Source organism: Somniosus microcephalus, chromosome 29 (genome assembly GCF_052327205.1).
Source record: "Somniosus microcephalus isolate GS21.2 chromosome 29, FLI_Smic_1.0, whole genome shotgun sequence".
Taxonomy (NCBI): domain Eukaryota; kingdom Metazoa; phylum Chordata; class Chondrichthyes; order Squaliformes; family Somniosidae; genus Somniosus; species Somniosus microcephalus.
In genome coordinates this window covers 25,965,663-25,988,144 of record NC_141015.1, presented here as the reverse complement: position 1 = coordinate 25,988,144, position 22,482 = coordinate 25,965,663, and the positions used below count along the sequence as shown (strand labels likewise).

The 22,482-nt window shown below is 46.6% G+C and overlaps 1 long non-coding RNA gene across 1 annotated transcript in view; it reads right to left on the bottom strand.

Annotated features, from left to right (window-relative positions):
- Positions 1-5,404: 5,404 nt before the first annotated feature.
- LOC147098568 (uncharacterized) overlaps positions 5,405-22,482 on the bottom strand; it is a 32,691-nt gene continuing 15,613 nt past the window's right edge. Inside the window, exon 2 of the long non-coding RNA XR_015074164.1 lies at positions 5,405-5,887. This is a non-coding gene — a long non-coding RNA (uncharacterized LOC147098568). The remainder of the gene's footprint in view (positions 5,888-22,482) is intronic.

Here is a 22,482-nt window from a genome sequence, read left to right as displayed (position 1 = left end):
GATTCTAAAACTAACAGATAACAAGGTGGTGAAAATAGGCAGTAACACCTCCTCAACACTGATCCTGAACACGGGAGCTCCCCAGGGTTGTGTGCTCAGCCCCCTTCTGTACTCCCTGTTTACTCACGATTGCATGGCCACGCACAACTCCAACTCCATCATCAAGTTTGCTGATGACACTACCGTTGTAGGCCTGATCACAGATGGCGACTAGACAGGCTACAGGGAGGCGGTAAGAGCTCTAGCAGAATGGTGCAAGTACAACAACCTCTCCCTCAACATCAGCAAAACAAAGGAGATGATCGTGGACTACAGGAAGTGGCAGGGGGAGGGACACACCCCAATCTACATCGAAGGGGCTGAGGTGGAGAGGGTCAGCAGCTTCAAATTCCTGGGTGTATTCATTACGGAAGACTTAACGTGGCCAAATCACATCGACGTCATAACAAAGAAGGCATGCCAATGCCTGTTCTTCCTCAGGAGACTGAAGAAATTTGGAATGGCCCCCCAGATTCTCACCAACTTCTACCGGTGCACCATCGAGAGTATCCTGTCCGGCTGCATCACTACCTGGTATGGCAACTGCACCGCCACAGGCCGCAAGGCTCTACAGATGGTGGTGAAAGCTGCACAACGTACTATAGGAATTAAAATACCTGCTGTCCAGGATATCTACCCCGAGAGGTGCCGGGTGAAGGCCCTGAGAATCATTAAAGATGTGAGCCATCCCAGCCACAACCTCTTCGCCCTGCTCCCGTCCGGTAAGAGATACCGAAGCATATGGTCTCATACCAGAAGGTTTCGAAACAGCTTCTACCCCCAGGCCATAAGACTCATGAACGTATAATTTATTATTATTTATTACTGTTGTCTTATTTATTATTACTGTATTTCTATTAGTATTTTATCATTGTTATGCCATATTTATTCCAATGTTGGGAGGACTCGTAAAAATCAACATTTCATTGTGCAGTACACACGTCTGCTGCATATATGACAAATAAAATTGAATTGAATTGAATTGAGAGGTCGCTTCATTTTGACCATATTTTAATGTAAGAAGTCACACAACACCAGGTTATAGTCCAGCAGTTTTATTTGAAATCACAAGCTTTTGGAGCGCTGCTCCTTCGTCAGGTGAAGTGGAGAGATGCATAAAGACACAGCTTATATAGTCAGAGAATAATGCCAGATGATTACAGGTAATCTTTCTAACTGCCATTTATCACACCTCAGCAGAGAGATAATCACAGCAATCAAAGGTGTGAATGGTGTCCAAACAGGTTAGTCAGGAAAACATTACATCAAAGAACAATGAGATGGGGTCACAAGGTGTCAAATGTTGCAGATGCTGGGGTCTGTATGAGAAACAAAAAACAGCGAGGTGTTCGTCGTCATCGATAACATGTTGAAGGCTGCGAAGAACATGGCGTAATTTCTCCGCTCCAGGGAAGTACTGGACGATGAAGGGTACTCTGTTGGTTGTGTCCCATGTTTGTCTTCTGAGGAGGTCTATGCGATTTTTTGCTGTCATGTCACGCTACATGTAACCCCACCTGACGTAGGGTCATCCAGACTCGAGTCGTCGTTGGCTTGTTCTCTCTACACAGATGCGGCCGGACCTGCTGTGATTTCCAGCAAAAAAAAATGTTTTTTTGTCTGTTTTTTGTTTTTCATACAGACCCCAGCATCTGCAACATTTCTGCAATTGGCCTAAGCATCCCAAAGTTCGGGAGTGGCTGAAATAAAATCAGCCAGAGTGCTGCTTCTTGTTGTTATCACTGGCCACTTCTGGCAACCCCTTTATATTGATAATAATGGATAAAGCTCAGGATAGGCTGTGATGTTCCCCAACCCCCAAAGTGAAAAGGTCTTGCCAAAACTCAGGGGTGTACCTCCCGTATGGAGAATGACCATCTGGGTAGGATACTATAAAGGCTTGTTACCTTCCTTGGAACCAGGTCCATGAGTGTTCATTAGTGAAGGAGAGGAAAAGGATACTAAAGATGTTACTTATACAAATTGTAGCCCAGTAACATTGCAATAAAGGTCCACTGTTATACTATCGGCTGTTTTGTGCTTATGTTCATAGAATCATAGAATGATACAGCACAGAATGAGGCCATTCGGCCCATTGTGCCTGTGCCGCCTCTTTGGAAGAGCTGTCCAATTAATCCCACTCGCCTACTCTTTCCTCATAGCCCAGTAATGTTTTTCCTATATTACTATAGGACCACACCAGACTGTTTTCAAAGATGATAGGGTTGATTTTAACAGCGACAGCTGGGTGGGCAGTTAAAATGGCTGTGGTGACTTCGCCCCACCGGTCCCAGTGCCTTCCTGCAGGTTGCAATCGTAACCTGCTCTTTTGAGCAGGCGAGAGGAAGACACGCTGGAAAGCAGTGGGGTCCTTCTTTAAATGTGCAGATCGGGCTCCGATGACATCATGGCGACCCGACTACAATTTTAATCTGAGGCCTGCGCGGAGAGGCTGTTATGGATTCCCTGCCAGGCCAACCAAGAGGCAAAAGGAGCCGGGGTGAGGAGATTACATAGATGTTGCCAGCACGGAGGCAGGCTCACCATATTCTCGCACCACTTTCCCTCATTTAACCTGGACCGATTCCGTCAAACTCACTGTGGCACAGGCTGCTGGCTCTCTCGGAGCATTCACCTGAGCGGCCTTATCCTCCCCACCAACGCCCCCCCCACCCCCCGACCCCTTCTCCAACCCCCCACCCCCCGACCCCTTCTCCACCCCCACCTCTCCTGACATTTAGTTATTCTACTGCAGTCCTCAGTAGTAAACCACCTCACAATTTCTTCCCACTCCCCCTCTCCACCCTAATGTCCACTTTGATGTACGTGAAAATCTCTCCAGGTTCTTGCCAATTCTCCAGGGTGTCTCTAACTACCCAAATCCTCTGCACTGGCTTGCACAATGTCCAAAACTTTGCAAACGAGGCCACCATCATCCACGCATTCACAAGAAGATGCCATTTTTCACATTACTTACTACAGTAGTTTTATACAATTGTTGTAATGCATATGAGTCACCAGCACTGATGCAAAAAGGTTAATTCTCCTCTTCTCTCCTTTCTCCTCTTCCCTTCTTTCTCCTCCTCTCTTTTCTTTTCTCTTCTTTCTCCCCTTCTCTTCTCTCTCCTCCCTTGCTAAATTATACAAATAAACAATAGTGAAATACCAATAAATAATGAAGGTGCAAGTGTTGGCAAAGCTGCAAACGCTCCTTCTAGTTAGTTCTGTTTTACTCTATTTTCTTTGCACGCTCAGTATTCCGCATTTGGCTAGTAGCCTGGGTAGGATTAGAGTGCTGCACGAGAATTTAAGATGTGTCAAGATTTGGCTTCAGATGTCCTTAGGTTGAAGGATTTACAAATCTCGCTGGCCAAGTCACGAGTCTCACTAGGGAAGGATGATACTGTTGCTGTAGTGTCAGCTGTGGCTCGGTGGGTAGCAGACTCGCCTCTGAGTCAGAAGGTTGTGGGTTCCAGTCCCACTCCAGAGACTTGAGCACATAAAGCTAGGCCGACACTCCAGTGCAGTAACTGAGAGAGCGCTGCACTGTCGGAGGTGCTGTCTTTCGGATGAGATGTTAAACCGAGGCCCCGCCTGCTCTCTCAGGTGGAAGTAAAAGATCCCATGGCCCTATTTTGAAGAAGAGCAGGGGAGTTATCCCCGGTGTCCTGGCCAATATTTATCCCTCAACCAACATAACAAAAACAGATTATCTGGTCATTATCACATTGCTGTTTGTGGGAGCTTGCTGTGTGCAGATTGGCTGCTGCGTTTCCCACATTACAACAGTGAGTACACTCCAAAAATACTTCATTGGCTGTAAAGCGTTTTGGGACATCTGGTGGTCGTGAAAGGCGCTATAGAAATGCAAGTCTTTCTTTCTTAGTACGATAGTGCTTGGGGGTAAAGTGTCAGCTCTGCTCCAGCAGCAACCAGTTGGACAATTAGAACGTCAGCTTCCTGACACCATTATGGAAATTCAAGATTCATAATCCATCACTGCATCACCGGGAGAAATGAATGGATACTCACCACTGGTCCTCAAGGATAAGGCCTTGTCGTTAGCAAACTCTCCCGCCTGCCAAGTTTAGACATGCATCTCACACCAGGCCAAGAAACATGAACACATAGGGCTGGATTTTCATTGAGGAGTCGAGTAGGAGGCGGGACTACAACTTTTGCGGTTGTTGTCCCGCCTCCATCGAGTTCTAGCCAACCCATGCGATTTAGACTTGATTAACCTTGTTGAGCCCGCCCAGCAGGCTCAGCAGGCCAATTAAGGGCCACCTGGCAACAGGTGACGTCACAGATTGATATTTCATCTGTCAAGACCTTTTGACAGATGACAGCTCTTTGAAGCTGTCAAACACTCACAATCTGTACTCCAAGTTGATTCCTTCCTCTCAGGATGATTTAGAGATCTCCCCGGAACAGAAAGCAGAGGCTGCAGATTTTGACAGCTGGTGGCCATTCTGCTTTCTGTGCCAGTGAGATGAGGGACTCTCGAGACCTGAAGGAAGGAAGGCTGTAAAGGCAAGTAAAGGTTAGTAGAACTTCTTTAAACATTTTACACAGACCAAACACACTTACCTCTGCACTCATGCACCCATCACTCACCTGAACACCGGACATCTCGACCCCTCTAAGCCTTCATCCTGACGGCCCGCCTCGCTAATTTGGCGTGGTTTGGAGCCGTCGGGAATCCCACATTTCAACAATGAAAATAGGGATTAGGCTAAAAACTGCCTTGTTAGCTACCTGTTAACAGGCAGTTAATTGGCACTAATCCCCTTCCCGCCTCGGGTAGGCGGGTCCCAGTGCGGGGCGGGTACCCGCCTCCTTTGAAACTGGCATGGAGGCGGGTTGGGGGCGGGATGGGGTCGGGACCCCCGATTTCGGGATTTTAAACCCCCCACACGCCTCCAACCCCGACTCCACGGCCCAATGAAAATCCTGCCCATACTCACTGCTGGAATGCCAGAGACTGGGGTGGCTGCTTTGAACTGGTGTTACGTATGCCCCAATAATACCAGATCATTACATGGTAACCACTTTTCCAGACGTCACAATACGGAGCTAATGGGATGCGGACAATGACACTGCTGGCCTTGTTTACAGCACTGATCTTAGTTAGTGCAGCGTTTGTCACTACCTACCTAGCCCACCCCGGGCCTGCGTTCACAAGCATTACTCCTCTCAGTGCTGGGAGAATGTGTTTGAAAGCACTGCTGCTCCTGTATTTCTTACCTAAACGACTAAAATAAGCAGCCAGTGACTTTGCTGGACTCCGCACTTAAAAGCAGTTTGGCATTTTTCTCTTGAGTGCGTGCGGATTCGCTCTTTAAATTCAGAACAGAAACAGGAGTTAGTTGCACAGAAACAGTTCCAGCGTTTTTTTTTTCTGCGCTCAGGATTTGTTTCAGTTTTATTTTTGTGAAAAGGCGCATACAACTGAATGAGCAGCCCACATAAATCACAGACAGAGGGAGCAAAAATACGTGGCAATCCATTCTCGTTACATTGAAGCACTTCAGCTGAATTGCCTGACAGTCAGTCCCAAGTGCTGTAAGGAGAGTTCTTGTAATACAACATCCCTCTCTGTTTGGCTGCTTTTCCCCTTCAGCTATCACTCGGGATTTAATGTCTCCTTGTTGAGACTCTTCGACTTCAGGAACGGTTTCTTCGTGGTCTCTTTGAAATGTTCTAATTCAAAGCAGCTAGTTCTAATTGGCAATCCCGCTGTTCCAGTAGGGCGGAGTATAACAAGCCCCCATACAGTAGTCACCTGATGGCTGTCATCGGCTGTCTGCTGTGTCATTGCGGCCTCTGTCTCAGTTACCAGCCCCGACTGTAAAAGAGTGGTCCACACAAATTAGACTAAATTGCCATCAGCTGATGAGCCTGTCATCAAACAGTGTACGTTTCAGCACCATTATTTACGATGATAAATAGCAGCAACTTCCAACAAAGGTGCTCATTACCCCTGGTGCCAGGTGACTCTGTGACCCAGACAGTATCTGCCATGTAGGCAATTCAGAATGACAGCTGGGTGCTCTACAGGTTCAAGGTAATTCTACAGTAAACAATGGGTAAGAGATATATACTTTAGATACCAGGTAGGTACAATCAAGACTCATGATACAGATTCTAGTCCCAGTGGCGCTTCTGCTGAGAGACAATAATTGTAGTTATCTTTGTACGAGTCTGCCACCAAGATATCTTGTCCTGTACAAAGAGAGCCAACCCTGCTGTTAGCTGCTAATGGAAACCATTCATTGTAAAGCAAGTTAATGAACAGACACAGTTTGTTATGTTGACTTGGAGCTGATGTAATTGTTTTTAAACACAAAAAAATGATTAGGTTTCATCAGGCTCATCAAAATGTAAAGTTTGTGGAATAATACGGCATTATAGGCAGCACTAGAAGGCCCCCATAGCTACAATGCTAGACTGTCAACAGGGAGATCCCAGAGTTCAAATTCCAGCTTCAACTGATATTCGGATTAGCCCTATCCCTAGAGGGAAAGTCCTGGGTCATCTGAAGGTGGGAGGAGGGCAATTGTTCTGGGGAGGGGCGCTCTTTTCCCAAATAGCTCGATAATAATTTTATATATATATCTATATAAAAAATTGAAAATGGAAGGGATGGGTCAAGGCCCATGGAGCAGGTCATGCCAAAGTTGAAATGAATCAAAGAAAAGCTGAGATAAGTCAGGAAATAACAATTAGGTGATATTAAGTGGGATATTGACAGCCCACAGAAAGGTGGTTATTAGAATTAAATGTGGAGAACAGGGAGAGGCAGTGAAAAAAGAGACTGACAATCACCACAGGTGCAGATTATGACAAAATGCTGAATAAAGGTTAAAGCGGTTATTGATCTATGATTCAGGTGTTCCCTCTAATATAATATAAAAACAGAGAATGCTGGAAATACTCAGCAGGTCAGACAGCATCTGTGGCGAGAGAGAAACAGAGTCAATGTTTCAGGTCAATGACCTTTCTTCAGAACTGAAAGCTCCCCGACCTGAAACGTTAACTCTGTTTCTCTCTCCACAGATGCTGCCTGACCTGCTGAGTGTTTCCAGCATTTTCTGTTTTTATTTCAGATTTCCAGCATCCGAAGTTTTTTGCTTCTGTACAGGTGGACCCACTGCCATTTTTGCACATTGGTCGGGTTGAACTCCTGGGGGGCAAGTGTGAAACGGGAGATATCGGCTTGGCCACACGTTCTACACCTCGCCCGAACTCAGGAGAGATGTCTAACGGGTGGCTGAGCCGCTATCGCACGTTTCACACTCGCGTCTAAAGTCAAAATGTTCCCCTTGGAATCTCCTTCCCAACATCATTGTGGAAGTACCATTCCTGCAAGGGCTGCAGAGCTTCAAGAAGAAGGCCCATTGCCTCCTTCGCAGGGCAACTAAAGATGGGCAATGAAGCAGCCTTGCTAGTGTTGGCCACGTGTTAGCCACATCCAGTGAACAAATGAAACTAACGGTGTATCTGTACTCACCAGCTCAAAATGGAAAAACATGAGGAAGAATACTTTCGCATTGGTGCATCCTTGCAGAACTTTAGTGTCTATGAGAGGCAGTGATGGCACTGCCCAATCCAAGAAGGCTCAGTTAAATTAGGAATAGTGAGAATGCTGTTTAACGGGGTTACCCGCATATTGGGTCAATTTTTCCTCCAGACAGGAAAACAGCATTTTACAGAGGGAACAATGGGATAGCAAGCAGGAATTGGGAGAGGAGCGAGGGAAGGTGAACATCAGAGAGGTCAAAGAGGTAGCTTTTTAGGAAGCTTTGGAAGGTAGGGGATGACGAGGCAAGGTGGAAGAATTTACAAAGTTTGCGGGGGTGAAATCTCTGCCATTAGTGGTGGAGTAGGGAGGGGGCAGGGCAGCGAATGTGAACTGGGATGTAGAGATTGCAGATAGAGGATGGGGGAAGCACATGGAGGATGAGGATTCGAATTCAATCCATTGGGGTACAGGGAGTGAGTGGGGGGTCACTAAGAATATGGGTGGTAGGCGAGTGGACTTAGTACAGGACAGGATGTGGGCTGCGGAGTTCTGGCTGAGCTAAACTTGTAGGTTGGAGGTCAGGAGTGCATTGGACAAGTTAAGCCTGGAGGTCGTGAATGTGTGGACAAGGGTGTCAGTAACATTGAGGGTGATTCAGGGATGGAGGCTGGCGATATTACAGAGGTGAAAGTAGATGGTCTTGGTGATAGACCAGTTTTGGGAACTGAAGCTCATTCTAGGATCAACAGAATGCCAAGGTTACACATCGTCAGTTCAGTCCATGTGTGCAGCCAGGAGGTGGGGATGAAGTTGGGGGATAAGGTACAACATTTCTGGGGGAGCCAAATAGCGTGACTTTGTTCTTGTCAATGCTGAGCTGGAAAAAGTTGTGGCTCATCCTGGACAGCACAGCAACAGTCATGGAGTTGAGTGTGGCAATGGGCAGGCAACATAAATGTTCAGCATATTTATGGACCTGACCTCACACTTACAGATAATGTTGGGGAAAGGCAGGATGTAAATGAGGAACAGGAGGCCAAAGATGAAACCTCTGGGAACACTGCAGCTGATCGTGTGCGCATGGGAGGAGAAGCCATTAGATGAATTTACGCTCCATATTGGGATGGGGTAGGAATGGAAACATTGAGGCAGGCCCAGAGGAGAGGCTGGGCAGGAAAATGAAGTGATCAATTGTATTGATAGTGGAGGAGGATAAAGTGATCAATTGTTGTGATTGTGGAGGAGGATAAAGTGATCAATTGTTGTGATTGTGGAGGAGGATAAAGTGATCAATTGTAGTGATTGTGGAGGAGGATAAAGACAGAGAATGCACTGATCACAGTCACACAGGATTTTGTTGTTGACATTAACCAGGGCAGTCTCAGTGCTTACAGTGTGCCAGTGCAGTCTTCGGTCGCCTGAGAAAGAGAGTGTTGAAGACCAGGACCTCAAACCCAGCACCAAGCTCATGGTCTACAGAGCAGTAGTGATACCTGCCCTGCTGTATGCTTCAGAGACATGGACCATGTACAGCAGGCACCTCAAAGCATTGGAGAGGTACCACCAATGCTGCCTCCACAAGATTCATTGGCAGGATAGGCGCACCAACGTCAGTGTTCTCGCTCAGGCCAACATCCCCAGCATCGAAGCTCTGACCACGCTCAATCAGCTCCACTGGACAGGCCACATCGTCTGCATGCCTGCTACGAAACTCCCAAAACGAGCGCTCTACTCGGAGCTCTGGCACGGCAAGAGAGCCCCAAGTGGGCAGAGGAAATGCTTCAAGGACACCTTCAAAGCCTCCTTGGCAAAGTGCAACGTCCCCACCGACACCTGGGAATCCCTGGCCCAAGACCGCACAAAGTGGAGTAGAAGCATCCGGGAAGGCGCCGAACACCTCGAGTCTCTTCGCCGGGAGCAAGCGGAAGCCAAGCGCAAACAGCGGAAGGAGCACACGTCAACCCAAGCACCCAACCCACCCGCCCCTTCAACCACAGTCTGCCCCACCTGTGACAGAGACTGTAGGTCCCGCATTGGACACATCAGTCACCTGAGAACTCATTTTTAATGTGGAAGCAAGTCATCCTCGGTTCCGAGGGACTGCCTAAGAAGAAGTTGAAGAGTGCTGTGGGCAGGCCTGAAACCAGATAAAAGGGATTCAGATAGGAAGTGATGGGAGAGGAGGTTCTAGAGTTGGGTGACAATGGCCCATTTGATGATGTTGGCGAGGAAGAGAAGCTTATAGATTCCATTATATGTAAACTCTGATTAGAACTTTTACCATAAATAGAACCTCCTCTCAGTGGCTGGACTGATGCTCCATTTAACAGGCGGTTTGTAGCAGGATGAACAGCAGGGGGAGGGGTGACTGGGAGGATTGGGTGAGGAGTGGATGCCATGTCTCACCATCATCCGAGGAAATTACAAATCAGGAATTGATAGGAAATGTCAACTCTGACCAGCAGTCCAGCGGAGTTGAATGATTTAAAAAAATCTCCTTCTCACCAGTAAGGCAACTTGTTTATTTTTAAGTGAATTTTACACTTAAAAGTGGACAGGTTGGAGAAGCTGGATTTGTTTTCATTAGAGCAAAGGAGGTTGAGGGGTGATTTGATAGAAGTGTATAAGATTATGACGGGTTTGAATAGGCTAGATGGAGAAAGGCTGTTCCCACTAGTTGATGGTACAAGGATTAAGGGGACACAGATTTAAGATTTTGGGCAAGAGATACAGGGGGATGTGAGGAAAAACTTTTTTACACAGCGAGTGGTGAAGACCTGGAACTCACTGCTGGCGGAAGTGGTGGAAGCGGAGACACTCAATGTTTTCAAAGGGAGACTGGATAGGCACTTGAGGGAAATAAACTTGCAAGTCTACGGGGATTGAGAGGGGGAATGGGACTGACTGGATTGCTCTACAGAGAGCCGGCATGGACTAGATGGGCCGAATGGCCTTCTTCTGTGCTGGTATGACTCTATGGGGGAGAAATTCGGTGGAGTCGCAAACGGGGCGCCAAGCTCGCCTGGGCGCCGGAATTAGCGCAGCGATCGGAGCAGTTGCGACTGCCGGAAATTAAGCTTGAGCGCCCCAAGAGGGACACGGGGCGAGGCTCGAGGCGCTCCGCGTCCCTCTTAGGGCGCTGAAACTGAATATCGCAGCGCAACGTGCTGCAGCGCCACACGCTGCGGCACGGCGCGCTGCGGTACTGCAGGCCTTCCTCCCATTCTTAAGGGGGAGGGGCCTGCACCAGCGCGAACAGAGATCGCGGGTGCCGGCAAAAGAGCCCGGCACTGAGGAGAAGTGCCGGACTCTTGGAAAACAGCCAGCACTGCCACGGGGGGAGATCAGGAGGTCGGGGATGGAGGTGCTGGCAGGCGGCTGCCGAAAAAAACGGCCGCCCCGCACCTCCACCTTAATTTGCGCCACTGCCGCCACAGGTAGGCCCTGTGAACCGGGCGCGATTTGCGAACGGCGCTACAGAGGCGGGCGCTACCGAATATCGAGATCGGGGTGGTAGCGGGGTGCTGCGCACACCGATGATGTCATCGGTGGCGGTGCAGCACAACAGCCTAACGCTGCCATTAGCGCCCCAGCTAAATATTGCTGGAGGCGTGGCCAGTGGCGCTAAAGCCACTGAGTGCCCTCTTTAGGCGCTAACTGGTGGCGCAGCCCACCAAATTTCTAGGCCGATGACTTATCCAGTTGAGGGATATTAGTGCTGTTAATGCCAGTGCTGAACATTCCCATTTCAGAATTCAACCAGTTGCAGAGTAAAGGTCCCTCTGCCCCACCTCAGAAGAGCACCCCTTACTGCACCTGTGTGACATTTTCATTTTGCAACAACTATCCTTGTGGCCTCCCTGAGTAAGGCATTGAGGGTCAGTTTTGTTTGCCTACATTCACTAGGAACTGGTTTGAAAATGCCCAGGTTATTTCACACAGCACTGTTCTAGCTATCAAAAGAGGAGACCCTGATTCCGTGAGTCTAGATTCAATATGAGCCCAGATCCCAGTGGTGAAAGGCAATTGTACTAACCTGCCCCATCACCTAGTCCCTGTAAAATACCATGAAAAAAAGATACACCAAAGCTGTAAGCAGGAAAACTGTATGGTAATCTCATTATAAGATGTTTATTGAGGACTGTTACTGTTAAAAACAAACATTCCAGATGTATCTATGTCTCAATCTCAGAACATGTGCATGACTCCATATAATTAAATTGCAATTACAATGTTTACGCTTTGATAAACCTTTGATAATCCAAGGAGGTTGACCAATATGCACATCATAATAAGGACTGAAAAATGCTGTCGCACCTCCTACATTGCAGGCAGAACTCCCGCAGTAGTCTGTGTGACTTCGCCAGCACAGAGACATCAGTCTTGTTGTGTTAAGAGTTTTTAACAATTCACCAAAAAAAATACATGAGCTGCCCTGCCTGCCATGTGGGTGGTGCAGCGCGAAGCCAGACAGAGAGAAGAGCTCAGGTGCCATATCCTGTCTATGCTGAGTCAGCTAATCCCAGCAGGGGCAGTATTTGGCAGGCTATGAATTGGCTTCACTGCATCTAGGGTAGAGAGAAAGAAAACCCATGTTCCTGCTCCTTTCAGCTGCCTAGGCCCCAAGCTCTGGAATTCCCTGCCTAACCCCCTCCGGCCTCTCCAACTCTCTCTCCTCCTTTAAGACGCTCCTTAAAACCTACCTCTTTGACCAAGCCTTTGGTCACCTGCCCTAATATAGAAACATAGAAACATAGAAGATAGGAGCAGGAGTAGGCCATTCGGCCCCTCGAGCCTGTTCCACCATTTAATGAGATCATGGCTGATCATCCAAATTCAGTACCCTGTCCCTGCTTTCTCCCCATATCCCTTGATCCCTTTAGCCTTAAGAAATATATCCAACTCCTTCTTGAATATATTTAATGAATTGGCCTCCACTGCCTTCTGTGGTAGAGAATTCCACAGGTTCACCACTCTCTGGGTGAAGAAATTCCTCCTCATCTCAGTCCTAAATGGCCTACCCCTTATCCTTAGACTGTGACCGCTGGTTCTGGACTCCCCTGCCGTCGGGAACATCCTTCCTGCATCTAGTCTGTCCAGTCCTGTTAGAATTTTATAAATCTAATATCTCCTTATGTGGCTCGGGGTCAAATTTTGTCTGATCATCGCTCCTGTGAAGCGCCTGGGGATGTTTTACTGCGTTAAAGCTGCTATATAAATGCAAGTTGCTGTTGTTGTTGACAGCTAGCCAGTGGTGCTCCCTGGAAAGTGTCAAACACCGGGTGAGAACGGGATTGAGTTTGCCGTGCTGTCCACCAAGTGCAAATAGTCTGCCGGCACTCACTATCTAGGTTCCCACATGAAGCAACAGCCACTTGAATAAGATACTGGAGGGCTGCTAACACTGCGCCAACAAGAAGGAGCACTTTCAGGGGAGGACACCGGAGAACTGGGGGGAAAATAAGTAAAAAGAAAATGACTTTTTCCCCTGTTGGAATGGCCTTACATTCATGTGAAGGCTTCAGTGTGAAAAAATAATAAAGTGCTGTCATTGTATAGAATTACACAGAATATACGGCACAGAAACAGGCCATTCGGCCCAACCAGTCTATGCCGGTGTTTAAGCTCCACTCGAGTCTCCTCCTCCTTGCAGTTCCTAAAAAGTTAATTGCTTTTCCTTTACAATTTCCTACATTACAACGGTGACTACACTTCAAGGGTACTTTATTGCTTGTGAAGTGCTTTCGGATGCCCTGAGGTTGTGAAATGCATTATATAAATGCAAGTCTTTCTTTTACAAGGTCACAATTAACAGTATTTTCTTAGGGCATGTTTTCAAAGGAGACAATTTACTAATTGCTTAAACGCTAAAAAAAAAGGACTTTTTTTCGGTGATGCCTTTCACATCAACATGATGTCTCAAAGCGCTTCATATCCAATGAAGTGCTTTTGAAGAACAGTCACGATTGTTTTGTAGGCGAGCGCAGCAGCCAGTTTACACCCATTGAGGTCCCACACACAGCAATGAGATGACTGTCCCGTTAATCGGTCTTTTGGTGGTTTTCATGGAGTGGTGCATATTGGCCTGGACAATGGCAGAAATCCCATGCTCTTCATGGACTAGTGTCATGAGATCTTTTGCATTCCCCTGAGAGGGCAGACGGCATTTAATATCTCATCTGATAGATGATACCTCAGACAAAGCAGCACTCCATTAGTATTGCACTGTAGTGTCATCCTATGTTAAGTGCTCTCGTCCTAGGGTGGGACTTGAACCCATGACCTGCATCTCATTACTGCTTTTAGATAAAGCGTAACAATTCCTTTGCAGACATATCCGCCCTTCGGATGCGACGTTAAACCGAGGCCCTGTCTGCTCTCTCTCTCTCAGGTGGACGTAAAAGATCCCATGGCACTATTTCGAAGAAGAGCAGGGGAGTTATCCTCGGTGTCCTGGCCAATATTTCTCCCTCAACCAACATAACAAAAATAGATGATCTGGTCATTATCACATTGCTGTTTGTGGGAGCTTGCTGTGCGCAAATTGGCTGCTGTGTTTTCCACATTACAACAGTGACTCCACTTCAAAGGTACTTCATTGGCTGTAAAGCGCTTTGAGACATCCAGTGGTTGTGAAAGGCGCTATATAAATGCAAGTCTTTCTTTCTTTCAAGTATTTGCACATTTGATTGGCTTGTGAGTCTTTTCCATGGAACGACTGTAATCTCAAAATGGACTTTGTTGTTTCTGCAGTTGTTGGTAGTTGACGCTTCCTTTCCAGGAGGAGCATGTACTCATTAACTCTTAATACAGAATGCAGGAAACTTCAGAAACATGCTAAAAGGGTCAGAGCGGCAGAGAAACCTGGAAATAAGCATGGCTACAGCCACAAAAGCAAGACATTCTTTCAGTGCATCTAGTAAATTGCCTGTGGCTTTGCCCACGATTAATTGAGCAACATACAGGAAACTTTCGATTTACCGGCACCTAAATAACCGGAAATCTTGGTTAACCGGCAAAATTCAGGAGTAGGTTTTACTTCATATTGTACTTGCCTTCCTCCATTTGTTGCTGTGCAAGGGTGTGGCTGCAGCTGTTGCTAAGCTACAGAGACGCTTGGAACTTGTGGCCATTGTTCTACACTTGTTGCTAAGCAACAGGGTTTGTTGCTTTATACGGAGCTGTCAGCTCTCCCTATCTTTTATTATAGCGTTCGGTTATCCGGAATTTTTGATGAACCGGCACCACGTCGGTCCTGTCCGTGCCGGATAAAAAAAAGTTTCCTGTAAATGGTTTTTTTCTCTAAGGTGTCAATGTAGTTGGGAGAGAGAGACTCCATTACGGTGGTGTAGTGGGTATGTTACTGGACTTGAAATCCAGAGGTCCTGGACTATTAACCCATGAGACGTGCGAGTTCAAATCACACCATGGTAGTTTAAGGATTTGGATTCAGTTCATCAGTAAAAAGTGACCATTAAGCTGTCAGATTGTCGTAAAAACTCACAAATGCCCTTTAGGGAAGGAAACCTGTTGGTGTATGTGATTGTGCGATATGTACACGATCCCTGATGGTGAGTGTGACCATGCTCTCTAGACCTGGCCTGGCCTATATGTGACTTCAGTCCCACACAAACGTGGTTGACTCTTACCTGCCCTGTGAAGTGGCCCAGTAAGCCACTCAGTTGTATCAAACCAGGACAACCAGGGATGGGCAATAAATGCTGACCTTGCCAATGATGCCCACATCCTGAGAACTGCATCTTTGAGGGAGGGAGGGAGGGAGAGAGGGAGGGGGGAGGAAAACCCAGCAGGACCACTCCAACACCAACAACATGTCCGCTCGTCAGGTGTTAGCAGTGGCCATGGAGAAGACCACGGGGAACACTGGCATTCTCTCCTGGCTGAAGAAACCATGGCAGCAGGAAGCACCCATGAGGGGTTTGGGGGAATTCTAGTGAAAGAACCTATAAATTTAAAATAAAACAAAACACTTGGTTCTTGCATTGTGCTTTAATTGGCTGTGTCCCATGCCAGTTTGCAATCTTGTTTAAGCTCCAGACTAAAGGGTAGGAAATAGTGTTGGGTAGACTGTCGCACCAACACTTAACACTCTTGTGTCAAATTTCTCCCTCTGCTATTTTAACAGAGGCACTAACCTGTTTACATGGGTGAACACCTCCGTACCATAACAGTCCTTTCTAGTCTTAGAGCATGAACAGAGACACCATTCACACATCCCGCACGCCATGGTGTCAATCTGGCTACTCAAGGACAAGCCTACAGTACTACAGAAGTAACGTTTGCTATCAGAGGTCACCATATTACATGGCTTGGCTTAATTTCAGCAGCTATTTTTGCTCTCAAACAAAAATTGGAACTGTTCCTGCTGATTTTATTTTAATTTGTACCTTCAAAAAACGATTAAGCAGCAGACATGTCAATGGCTTATAATTATCTCTCTTGATTAAAGCTGTCATATTTATTCCACCAAGCTTTCATAGATCTTTTCTCAAACTATTAACTTTGTGGCAAAGCTAATGTATGTTGAAAGGAATGCTGAGAGGCTTTAAGCTTCGCTATATTACACGGGCCGCAGCGGCTTTTAAACATTAATTAAGTGGCGTCATGGCATTAAGATAAATAATCATAAGGTACTTAAAACAATATGAAACATTGGCCCTTAAAGTGTTTTTAAGATGGGTTTTGATGCTATAAACATAACACAGCCAGATTTTATTAACACATATTACAACTAGCCTTAAAACAGATGCTTCCATTTATGTGAATTACCTGATAAGTGAAGATTTCAAGTAGACAGCAATTGAAAAAAAATTCTCCCTTTCTACTATATTTTTCCCCCGAGTTAACTAAATAGATTTAAGTGTAAATTCCTGACAAGCAAGTCATTTTTGCATGGATGTTCTGTTATGTTTCAGGCCAAAACTTACATCCAGTCGTACTCTTCACCTTGTCCACACATTAGGACCATAGTAGGATTTGACAACTTTATTTCTTTCAGTTGAACAAACAGGAAAGTGAAACAGCATTTAAAAAGTAGTTCCGATAGGGACTAAGCTTACAAGAGGTGATTGTGCAGGTCAGACAGGGAATTCTGGTAATAATAAAGCAGGCTCTTTGAACAACAGCAGCTGCAGCCTTTAAGAGCAGCAGCCACGTGCTATCTCCCACCCTTGGTCTGACAGGCAATTCCTGGCTGGCAGGCCCGATCCGGGCCGGGAGTTCACTGTGCATGTGTAAAGAGGTCAAGCTCAGGAAGCCCCGTCCGATTGGCCAGCGCCAAGCCCTTTGGTTCTGCTGCTTAATGCTTAAGACTGGGAAAGCGGTCTTCATAGGGTCACTTTTTGTCATCTCCACATGCGCCTTCCTGATTGGTCACCACAACAAATAAAAATTCTGCCATATTTTAAGGCTGATTGACTATTGTATTTGATAAAGTTGCAAATTCATGGCAAACCTTATTCAATTGGCAAATTTATGCATTCCTCCACTCTTGCCGTGAGTGGTTCACCCCATGACATCATCAGCAGAAGTCTACATCAAGAACAGGAGCAAAAGAAGTAGCATAAATTTGCCAGCAATTATAGGAAAGGTATAAAAACACTGAAAAGATTCAACGTAGTTTCACCAGAAAGTTACCAGGGATGAGTGCTTGCTGTTGGAAAGAGAAACTCAAGAAGGTAGCTTATTTTTTTACTGGAGCTACAGACATTGACGGGTGGCCTGATAGAAGCCTTCAAGATTGTGAAGGAGGAGAGATTGGAACAAATCTTCTTGTCACTGCACTTGGGCCCAGCACAGAGAGGAACATTGGGTGGGGTAGACCGTATGTCCACAATGGGAACCCACCTCATTTTTCTATCCGTTCATTTAAATGGAGATCAAATCGAGCAGGCTCCGTTATGGGTGTTCAATTGTCTCTACCTGATTTTCCTCTCAGTGCTGTTCCTCAGTATGCCTGATTGGAGAATCAGTCCTATTTATTTATTTTTTCTCCTTTGGAATCCTTCCCTTTACCTCCCCTGGCCTGCAGGTGCTGACTCAAGCTGTGGTGTAGTCCAACAAGCTCTCTGATGCCTCACCTAGATAACTCTTCTCCATTTAGGACAGAGATGAGGAGAAATTTCTTCACTCAGAGGTTTGTGAATCTTTGGAATTCTCTGCCCCAGAGGACTGTGGATGCTCAGTCATTGAGTATATTCAAGGCTGAGATCCGATAGATTATTGGACTCGAGGGGAATCCAACGATATGGAGATCGGGCGGGAAAGTAGAGTTCAGGTCAAAGATCAGCCATGATCTTATTGAACGGCGGAAGGGCCGAACGATCTACTCCTGCTCCTACTTCTTATGTGTGGACTTAGACAGTGAAGCACCAATGATCAATTTGATCCTGTCTTTACCAGCTGTCTGCAAACATGGGCATTTTCGGCAGAGCAAAGCCACTGGGCAGTGATCAGGAGCAGTAACACGGATCAGTTTACAGCGCCCCTACCCCGTAAAAGTGCCCATGTTGGTGGACACTGGGAGAAGGCAGGAGCATTTCAGTTGTAGATGTTTCCGGCTCCTTCAGTTGTTTGCTGGGTTAGTGCAGCATCAGAATAATCCCAAGTCTGTACTGAGTTAGCTGATGTTGGACAGGCCAACAGTGGAGACACCAAAATTATCCACTGTCTCCTTAAAACAAGCAATACCATTACAACTTTTCCTAACTACAGTAGTAATCAGTGCAACAGAAGAAAACATAACGGGCTAGATTTTCATTGAGGAGGCGGGTAGGAGGCGGGACTACAACTTTCAGGGTTGTAGTCCCGCCTCCATCGAGTTCTAGCCAACCCATGCGATTTTGACTTGATTGACCTTGTTGAGCCCGCCCAGCGGGCTCAGCAGGCCAATTAAGGGCCACCCAGCAACAGGTGACGTCACAGATTGACATTTCATCTGTCAAGACCTTTTGACAGATGAAATATCAGCGTTTCACAGCTGTTTGAAGCTGTCAAACACTGACAATCTGTACTCTAAGTTAATTCCTTCCTCTCAGGATGATTTAGAGATCTCCCCAGAACAGAAAGCTGAATGCTGCAATTTTTGACAGATCGCGGCCATTCTGCTTTCTGTGCCGGTGAGATGAGGGACTCCCGATGTTAGATCCGTGTGTTAATGGAGACACGGAATGCAGGAGTTGATTTAACAAGTGTTTACTGAACAAAGTCTGGAGGTGAACTAACTACACAAGACACTACACAGGCTTATATACCCGAGTGGTCACTACTGGTACTACAGTATACAGGGGCTTCAAAAACATAGTTCCTCTGAAAGGTACATACACTACAATTCCTCCCCTTTTAGATAAATAGTACATAACATTTTAAGTAATCGTTAAATAACATTTTTACAAGAACAATAATATACACATTTGCTGAAGTTAATCAATTACAAATTCAGTCTCTCTGGAGGCTTCCTGACTCGGTCCGGATAACACCTCGGTGGTGTAGTAGGTTTCGGTGGTGTAGTAGGTTCTTTTGGCAAGGTCGATTCGGCTTCAATGCCAGTGTCGGGTTCATCTGGTTCCAGTATCACCGGATCGGAGGTAGATGCTATGGGTATCTCTGCTTCATCACTAGGCGTATAGAGTTGTGGTGTAGGTTGTCCTTTTTCGGATGACTCTATGATCTGGTCAGCATGGCGCCTTGTTATGCTTTCTCCAATGTCCACAGTATATATCAGCGGTCCTAGTCGTGTGCAAATAGTTCCAGGCTGCCATTTCTCGGTACGGTAGTCCCGGGCCAAAACTGGTTGACCTATCTGGAAGGTTCTAGTTGGCCTTTCATTCATGCTTTGAAATTGCCGGTTCTCTACGTCCCTTCTGACGTTTGGCTTGACCAAATCCAGCCGGCATCTTAGTCTTCTATTGAAAAACATCATGGCGGGGGTTTGGTTTGTAACCACATGTGTTGCATTCCTGTACGCAAACAAGAAGTTATCTACCTTATGTTGTAGATTTATGTCTTCATTACCCATGGCCTTTATGGCCTTCTTGAAGGTCTGGACAAACCTTTCAGCCAATCCATTGGTGGCGGGATGGTATGGGGCGGACGTGTAGTGCTTAACCCCATTGTTTTTTAAGAACTTCCTGAATTCTTCGGATACAAATTGCGGTCCATTATCAGAACAGATCTGTTCAGGCAGCCCATTCCTGGCGAATATGGTCCTTAATACTGTGATGGTTTTTTCCGTGGTGGTGGAGGACATCTTTATTACCTCCAGCCACTTGGAGTGTGCATCCACCGTGATTCAGAACATTGAGTCCATAAATGGACCAGCAAAGTCGATATGTACCCTTTGCCATGGAGATGAGGGCCACTCCCATGGATGTAGAGGGGCTTGTGGTGGGGCGTTTTGGACCTTCTGGCATCCTAGACAGCTCTTGGTCATTTCTTCGATGTCTCCATCGATAGCTGGCCACCACACAAACGCTCTGGCTAAGTTCTTCATTTTCACTCCACCCAGATGCCCCTCGTGAAGCTCCTTTAGCACTCTATCCTTGAGTTTGGGTGGAATCACCACTCTGGATCCACACATCAAGGTTCCTCGGCACACTGACAGCTGTTCTCTTCTTTGCGAGAATGCTGGCAACAGTGGTTCGCCATGTGCTGGCCATCCCTTCACCGTTAAATCGTAGACTCGTGAGAGAGTCGGGTCATTTCGCGTTTCCTTTTCAATGGTAGAATTTGTCACCGGTAGACATTCCACTATGGTCGAGTGGAACATCTCCACTGGGTCCACTGTAGGCGCCTCTTCTACCGTTGGCAACGGTAGGCGCGATAACCTGTCAGCATTCCCATGCTGTTTTGTTCCTTTGTATTCTATATCATATTGGTGTGCCCCTAGGAAAAGGGACCACCTCTGTAGCCTTTGCGCTGTCATAATGGGAACGCCCTTTTTAGGGTTGAATATGGAGACGAGGGGTTGATGGTCAGTCAACAAGGTAAATTTTTGTCCGTGTAGGTAATGGTTGAATTTCTTCACCCCCCACACCAGGCTGAGTGCCTCCCTGTCGATCTGGGCATAGTTACGCTCAGCTGAGTTCAATGAGCGTGACGCAAAAGCTATCGGCCGCTCCGAGCCATCAGGGAATCTATGTGATAATACCGCTCTCACGCCGTAAGGGGATGCATCGCACGCCAGTCTGATTGGCAGTGATGGGTTGTAATGAGCCAACACTTCCCTGGACGTGATCAAGCCTTTGCATTTATGGAAGGCACGTTTACAGTCTTCGCTCCATTTCCAAACTACTCCCGTTTGTAGCAGTGCGTTAAGCGGGTGCAGAACCGTCGACAAGTTTGGTAAAAATTTATGATAGTAATTTACTAATCCCAGGAATGACCTTAATTGTGAGACATTTTCAGGCGCTGGGGCCTTTACGACCGCTTCAATTTTTTCAGGTGACTTATGCAACCCTTCTTCATTAATGACATGGCCACAATATGATATTTGTTTCTGGAAAAATTCGCACTTGGGGCGATTTGCTCGTAGGCCCCGTTCTCTCAGCCTAGTGAGCACCTGCTCCAAGTTGGCAAGGTGCTCGTTGTCGTTTTCTCCTGTTACAAGGATGTCGTCTAGGCAGCATTGAGTCCCCGGAATCCCTTGCAGGACTTGCTCCATAGCTCTTTGCCAGATAGCCGGAGCTGATGCCACTCCGAAAACCAGTCGATTATACTGGTACAGGCCTTTGTGTGTGTTTATCGTGAGATACTTTTTAGAGGCCTCCTCAACCTCCATCTGTAGATATGCCTGTGCTAAGTCAATTTTGGTGAAACGTTTCCCTCCGGATAGTGAGGCAAAAATATCTTCTATCCTCGGAAGAGGATACTGTACCGTGTGAAGAACCGGGTTTACAGTCACCTTGAAGTCCCGACAGATGCGAACTTTTCTCTGTTCTTCAGATTTATCATTATTCAATGTTTTCTTCATGACTGGGACGATGGGTGTTGCCCACTCGCTCCAATCTACCTTGGATAACACGCCTGCTTTTTCCAAATTCTCCAGCTCTGCCTCGACGGCTGGACGAATTGCGTATGGCACCGGCCTTGCCTTAAAAAACTTGGGAATTGCCGCATCTTCCACTTTTATTGAGGTGGTGGCGCCTTTCAGGGTTCCTAGTTCCTGTTGAAACACTTCTTTGGCGTTAGCCAAGATTTCTTTTAATCGTCCAGGTATGACGTCATCATCGTTTTTTTTCTTAATGGTCACCGTCAGTGCCTGAATGGAGTGCCAGTCTAAACGTATCTTTCTGATCCATTTATGTCCCAACAACGGTGGACCACCATCTTGCAGAACATATAAATACAACTTCTGTATTTCCTTGCCGTTGTATACAACAGGCACCCTTACTTTCCCTCTGGGGTATACTTTCTGCCCCGTATATGTCTTCAAGATAATGGATGTGTCTTTCAAAGGTATATGCGGAAATAGCCGCTCGTAATCCCGTCGACTCATGACGGTCAGAGCTGATCCTGTATCTAGCTCCATTTTGACTGGGGACCCCGCTATCATGAGTGTAACCCAAATGGTCTGGTAATCTTCTTTGGCAATTACATTATGTAATTTGAGACAGCTTAGTCTCTTGTTTCTGGAGTCGCTATTGCTCTTCTGGTCTTCGGAGCTACTGTCCGTCATCATTTGTACCTTTCTGTTCTTTTCCTTATTGACCTTTTTACTGTCAGCGGATTTCTTTCCAGATCTGCATACACGTGCAATGTGTCCCATCTTTCCGCATTGCCTGCATGCTTTGTCCTTGAACCAGCAGTCCTTCTGGTCATGGGTGGATCTGCCGCAGCGATAACATCTCTCGAAACCCCGTGTCATTTCATGGGTGCCGAAGTCCTGTGGCTTTTGCTGT